The sequence below is a fragment of the Gopherus flavomarginatus genome, chromosome 11 (assembly GCF_025201925.1).
Source record: "Gopherus flavomarginatus isolate rGopFla2 chromosome 11, rGopFla2.mat.asm, whole genome shotgun sequence".
NCBI classification, from domain to species: domain Eukaryota; kingdom Metazoa; phylum Chordata; order Testudines; family Testudinidae; genus Gopherus; species Gopherus flavomarginatus.
The window spans coordinates 14599119-14604495 of record NC_066627.1 but is presented as its reverse complement, the minus strand read 5'-3'; the positions used below and the strand labels follow the sequence as shown (position 1 = coordinate 14604495).

At 42.8% G+C, this 5377-nt stretch overlaps 1 pseudogene; it reads left to right on the top strand.

Moving 5' to 3' along the window:
• The first annotated feature begins 4437 nt into the window (after nt 1-4437).
• On the top strand, nt 4438-5377 carry LOC127030844 (olfactory receptor 12D1-like; annotated as a pseudogene).

Here is a 5377-nt window from a genome sequence, read left to right as displayed (position 1 = left end):
CTCTCATATGGTCTGAGCTGACTGAAATTCCTGCAATTTCCCCACCACACACTTTGTCACCTGTCACTGTTGAAACAACTCATCTTGAAAGAGGACCAGTCTCACTCAGGTAGGTGCTGGAAGGAAATAGCAGGAAAGCACCTCCTAATTTTCTAAAACCACAAATACAAGTATGTTTCTGATGTTTGGAATTACAGTGTACACTAGTATGCTGGGCTGTAATTGTTCTGTGAGTACCCTGTGAGTGCAAATGCAAATCAAGTACCTTTTAGTTCACACTTGCATGTGTACATGGGGCATTTACAACCCATCATGCTAGAGAGTGCTGTGACTTACACTCCTGTAGTCTGAACTGCGGAAATGCCCTAAGACACTGGTTTTCAACTTTTTTTCCTTTGCAGATCCCTAAAATAATTTGAATGGAGGTGTGTACCTCTTTGGAATTATTAGACATAGTCTGTGGACCGCCAGGGGTCCATGTACCATGTGCTGAAAATCACTGCCCTAAGACAAGGCTATGGGAGATACCTTAACACAGTTAGGTCTCTCATTTGCTGGACTGTCTCCATAAAAATGAGACTGGTGCAGTGCACGGCAAATTAAGATTAGGTTTAGGGATTAGAAAATTAGACACCCAAGTACATCCCATTGAATGTCAGTGAGAGTTGGGCACCTGATTCCCCATTGCTGTAGTGAAAATACAAATCTACAAAGAAATGTGGGAGATGACCGTGACAACAATGATGATGATTCTGCACTGATATGGCAGTTTCACCTGGAGTCTGCAAGACAGCGGGCTGAACTATTTGGCTGAGAAACATTTTCATACAAAAAAGATCTACATTAGAACTTCAGAGTTGCAAACACTTTGGGAATGGAGGTTGTTCAAAATACTGAAACGTACATAACTCTGAACAAAATGTTATGGTTGTTCTTTAAAAATTTACAATAGAACATTGAATTAATACAGTTATGAAACTTTACTACGCAGAAGAATAATGCTGTTTTCCCTTTATTTTAGTAGTTTAAGTATAATACAATACTGCACTGTATTTTGCTTCTTTTTTTCCCTTACTGCTGCATGATTGCATACTCCTGGTTCCAAATGAGGCATGTGGTTGACCAATCAGCTCGTAACTCTTATGTTTGTAACTCTGAGGTTCTACTGTATCTTCAAAAAGTGGAAATTTCTGTGCAAAAAAAAAATCTAAGTTGTTTTATTTTCTTCAAAATCTCAATTTTTTTTAAAATGTATATTTTCATTTTCACCCAGTTTTACTTATTACTTCTCTTTTTCTGTGGAAAAGTGATAGGAGGGAAGAAGAGAAAACAGGTGGAGGGGAGGAGAAACAAAAAAAATCACAGAAAACTGAAATCAATGATAAACAGCTCCTTTTCAAAACCTGCCCAATAGGAATTATTTTGAAATTTTATGTTTTCTTTGTGCAAACTCTGCCATTTACCCAGTGGCTCTAGTCTCCAATCTGGATCACCGTTGCCTTGTGCTAGTTTCTGTTCAAACACATACAGAAACATTTCTTTGGATATGTCTGCAATACAACTGGAGATGTGATTGCAGCTTAGTTGGATACATACACTACCTTTAATCTAACTATCTCAGCTAAAAAGAGCTGTAAAGTTGCAGCACAAGCATCCTCCTGGTCTATAACTCACCCAAAACCCTGGGTGCCCACATTCCTGATCCATGCTGGGTTCCATGAAAACGTGTCTTCACTGCTGTGTTTAAAGCTAGAACAGGTATGCCTGGCTGAGCTGCAGTCACACTTCTGATTGCAGGGGAGACATACCCTAGGTAACAGAGTCTACAGAGAACACGGCAGTACCATCTCACAGCCAGATATAGCTGAAAGTCCCATCAACTAGTGGCTTGCTGCAACCCTGAAGTCTCTTTTGTTGATTTCATGCAGAATGGCCTACCTGGTAGGAAGATCAGCCCAATACTCTTCCTCTCAGGGAGTCAGCGGGGGAAGCTCAGGTTAGTTGTTCAGTCAGTGATTGGGAAACTCTTGCTGGAAACTAGCATGTTGAGGGGAAATATCTTAGTTATTAGTGACTTCCTCTTGATGTTGTATTTTCTGTGCTCTTGCAGCTTGGATTTGAATCCATTAATGTTAGCGACAGATCTCCTGTTCATTTCAGTGGTGCAGGATCTGACCATTGTAGAGGGCAACAGTCATGGGTAGCATTGTCATCCCATCCTCCTGTGTTCCTGAGCTGCTGCTGGCTGGAGAGACACTGCCTAAGCAAAGGAAATAACCCAAGAACTTAAATATGTATGAAAATATTTCTCAGTCGAATATTTCAACCTGCTCTCTTGCAGACTCCAGGTGAAACTGCAAGAATCAGTGCAAAATCATCATTGTTGTTGTCACGGTCATCTCTCACATTTCTTCGTACTTTTGTGTCATCTGCAAAATGTTGTCCCTGTCAATGTTCACTTTCTTGTTTGGATTGTTAGTAAACATAAAATAACGACACTGGCTCCTCTAGGGAACCTTGTGGTGTTTAAATTATTTCACTATGTGCAAAGCTTTTTCCTAATGCTTAGAAGGGACAGTCATTGCTAAAAGGAGCTCATAGTCTCAGGTCAAATGAATTCAAAGGGAAAGGAGAATAACAACAGGCAATTTAATGAGCGTAAATCCAGAAGGGACCAATAGATTACCTAGTCTGACCACCTTTACAGTACAAGCCGTTTCATTTCACCCTGCCGCCTTGCTACATAGTCCAATCATTTGTGTTTGGCTGAGGCATAGCTTGCAGAAAGGCAACCAGTCTTCATTTAAAGACATCAAGAGATGGAGAATCCATCTCTTGTTAGTGATTTCCTTGTTAGCGTTTTCTAATGGTTAACCACCATCGCTGTTAAAAAAAATTGAGTCTAACCATCTAGTTTGAATTTGTTTGGCTTTAACTTCCAAATACTAGTTCTTGTTCTACCTTTCTCCACTAAATTAAGGAGCCCTTTAGTATCCAGAATTTTCTCCCTATGAAAGTACTTAGTCACCTCTCAGTCTCTCTTTTGATAACCTAAATGGATTGAGCTCTTCAGATCACTCAGAATTTGTCTATACTTCCAGCTAAATTAGCAAAGCTGTGATCAATGCAGCAGTATTGGTTTAGCAGGTCTGGTGAGGACAAGTTAAGTTGATGGCAGAGCGCTTTTCCATCAATGTCTGTACTCCACCTCCCCAAGAGGCATAAGGTAAGTCAGTGGGAGAGTGTCTCCTGTTGACATAGAGTGGTGTAGATACCATTGTAAGTTGACATAAGTTATGCTGACTTCAGTTATGTAACTTATATATAAGAATGGCCATACTGGGTCAGGCCAAAGGTTCATTTAGCCCAGTACCCTGTCTTCTGACAGTGGCCAATACCAGGTGCCCCAGAGAGAATGAACAGAACAGATAATCATCAAGTGATCCATCCCCTGTCATCCATTCCCAACTTCTGGCAAACAGAGGCTAGGGACACCATCCCTGTCCATAGCCACTGATGGACCTATCCTCCAGGAATTTATCTAGTGCTTTTTGGAACCCTGTTATAATCTTGGCCTGCATAACTTAGGTCAACATACAGGTTTAGTGTAGACAAGCCCTCACTTTAAGGCATTTTATCAAATCATTTTTGTGGTTCTTTTCTGCACCCTCTCCAACTGTTTAGTGTATGCACAAGTCAGCTTTGATCATGGTGGACAACACAGCAGAGCACTGATGGAGTGGAAGGAACTGAAGGCAACAGAAAGCATGATGTGGGAGGACATACAGGGAAAGGCAGAGTTACTTAGAGCTTTTCAACTGGTGCCTAGAAGCTGAGCTTTGATAAAAGTCCAATGGGAAGCCATTGGATGGATCCAAAGAGTGAAGAGCTGCTAAGCTTTGTTACCTAATGAAAACTGGACTTTTAATGCTGCCCTTTGTTATCTCTCATACTTTGCTGCTCACCCCATGACCTCAGAAATCCTTTCACAGCCTATTGTGAGGCATATAAAGGAATTTTGAAGGTCTAAATAAATGTCAACCCATTCTTCTTTATCCACTGTTTTGGTCACACATTCACATAATTCTAAAAGATAAGTGAGACCCAATTTTCCTTTGCAAAATCTGTGCTGCTTAGACACTATCAAATCATGATCCTCTGAAACTTCTATTAATCTATCTCTAATTATTCTTTCAACCCCTTTACCAGGCTCATATGTTAGTCTTACTTGTCTGTAGCTCTCTGGATCACTGCTAAAGCCTTTTAAAAATGTAGGGAAAATATTTGCTGGCCTTCAGTATGATAACTGATTCTGTGATTCTATCAAACATCTAAATTTTTTATTCACCAAGAGAAAAATTTCAGCTCTACTCCTCATGTGGTGCGATACGAGACACCCTCCAGCTATTCTGTCTCCTTTTCCTGTATATTCCAGTGATGGAGAACCAGACGGAGATGAGCGAGTTCATCCTCCTGGGCCTGACCAACGTCCAGGAGCTGCAGTGCTTCCTCTTCATTCTTTTCCTCATGCTTTACTTGGCCAGCATGCTGGGGAATGGGGCCATCATGGCCATGGTAATGGCTGAACCCCGGCTTCACACCCCCATGTACTTCTTCTTGGGCAACCTCTCCTGTTTGGACACCTTCTACTCAACAGTCACAGTGCCCAAGATGCTGGCTGGTTTCATCTCAGGGTACCAGACCATTTCCTTCACTGATTGCCCGGCCCAGCTCCATTTCTTCCACTTCTTGGGCAGCAGTGAGGTCATTCTTCTGGCTGTCATGGCTTACAACCGCTATGTGGCCATCTGCAACCCACTTCGCTACATGCTGGTCATGAACTCACAGGTATGCCTGCTCCTGACAGCAGCGACCTGGACCACCAGCTTCCTACATGCCCTGATGCACACAGTCATGACCTCCCAACTGCACTTCTGTGGCCGCAAGCGTGTCCACTTTTTCTGTGACATCAAGCCCCTGCTGAGCCTGGCCTGAAGCAGCACCCGCCTCAACCTGAGCCTCCTCAACATCGTTACTAGGACCATCGCTCTGACTCCCTTCATCATCACACTCCTCTCCTACCTCTACATCATCTCCTTCCTCTTCCTGAAGGTCCAGTCATGGGAAGGCAGGAGAAAGGCCTTCTCCACCTGCACCTTCCCACCTCACGGTGGTGGCACTGCTCTATGTGCCGGTCCTCTTCAGTTATATGCCACACTCTGTGGGAGGCTCCTCAGAAAGGGAGATGATCATCACTCTCATATACACCATCGTCACCCCAGTTTTGAACCCCCTGATCTACACCTTGAGGAACCAGGAGGTGAAATCTGCCCTGAGGAAAGAACTGGGAAGAAAGCTTCTCCCTGGGAAAAAGTGA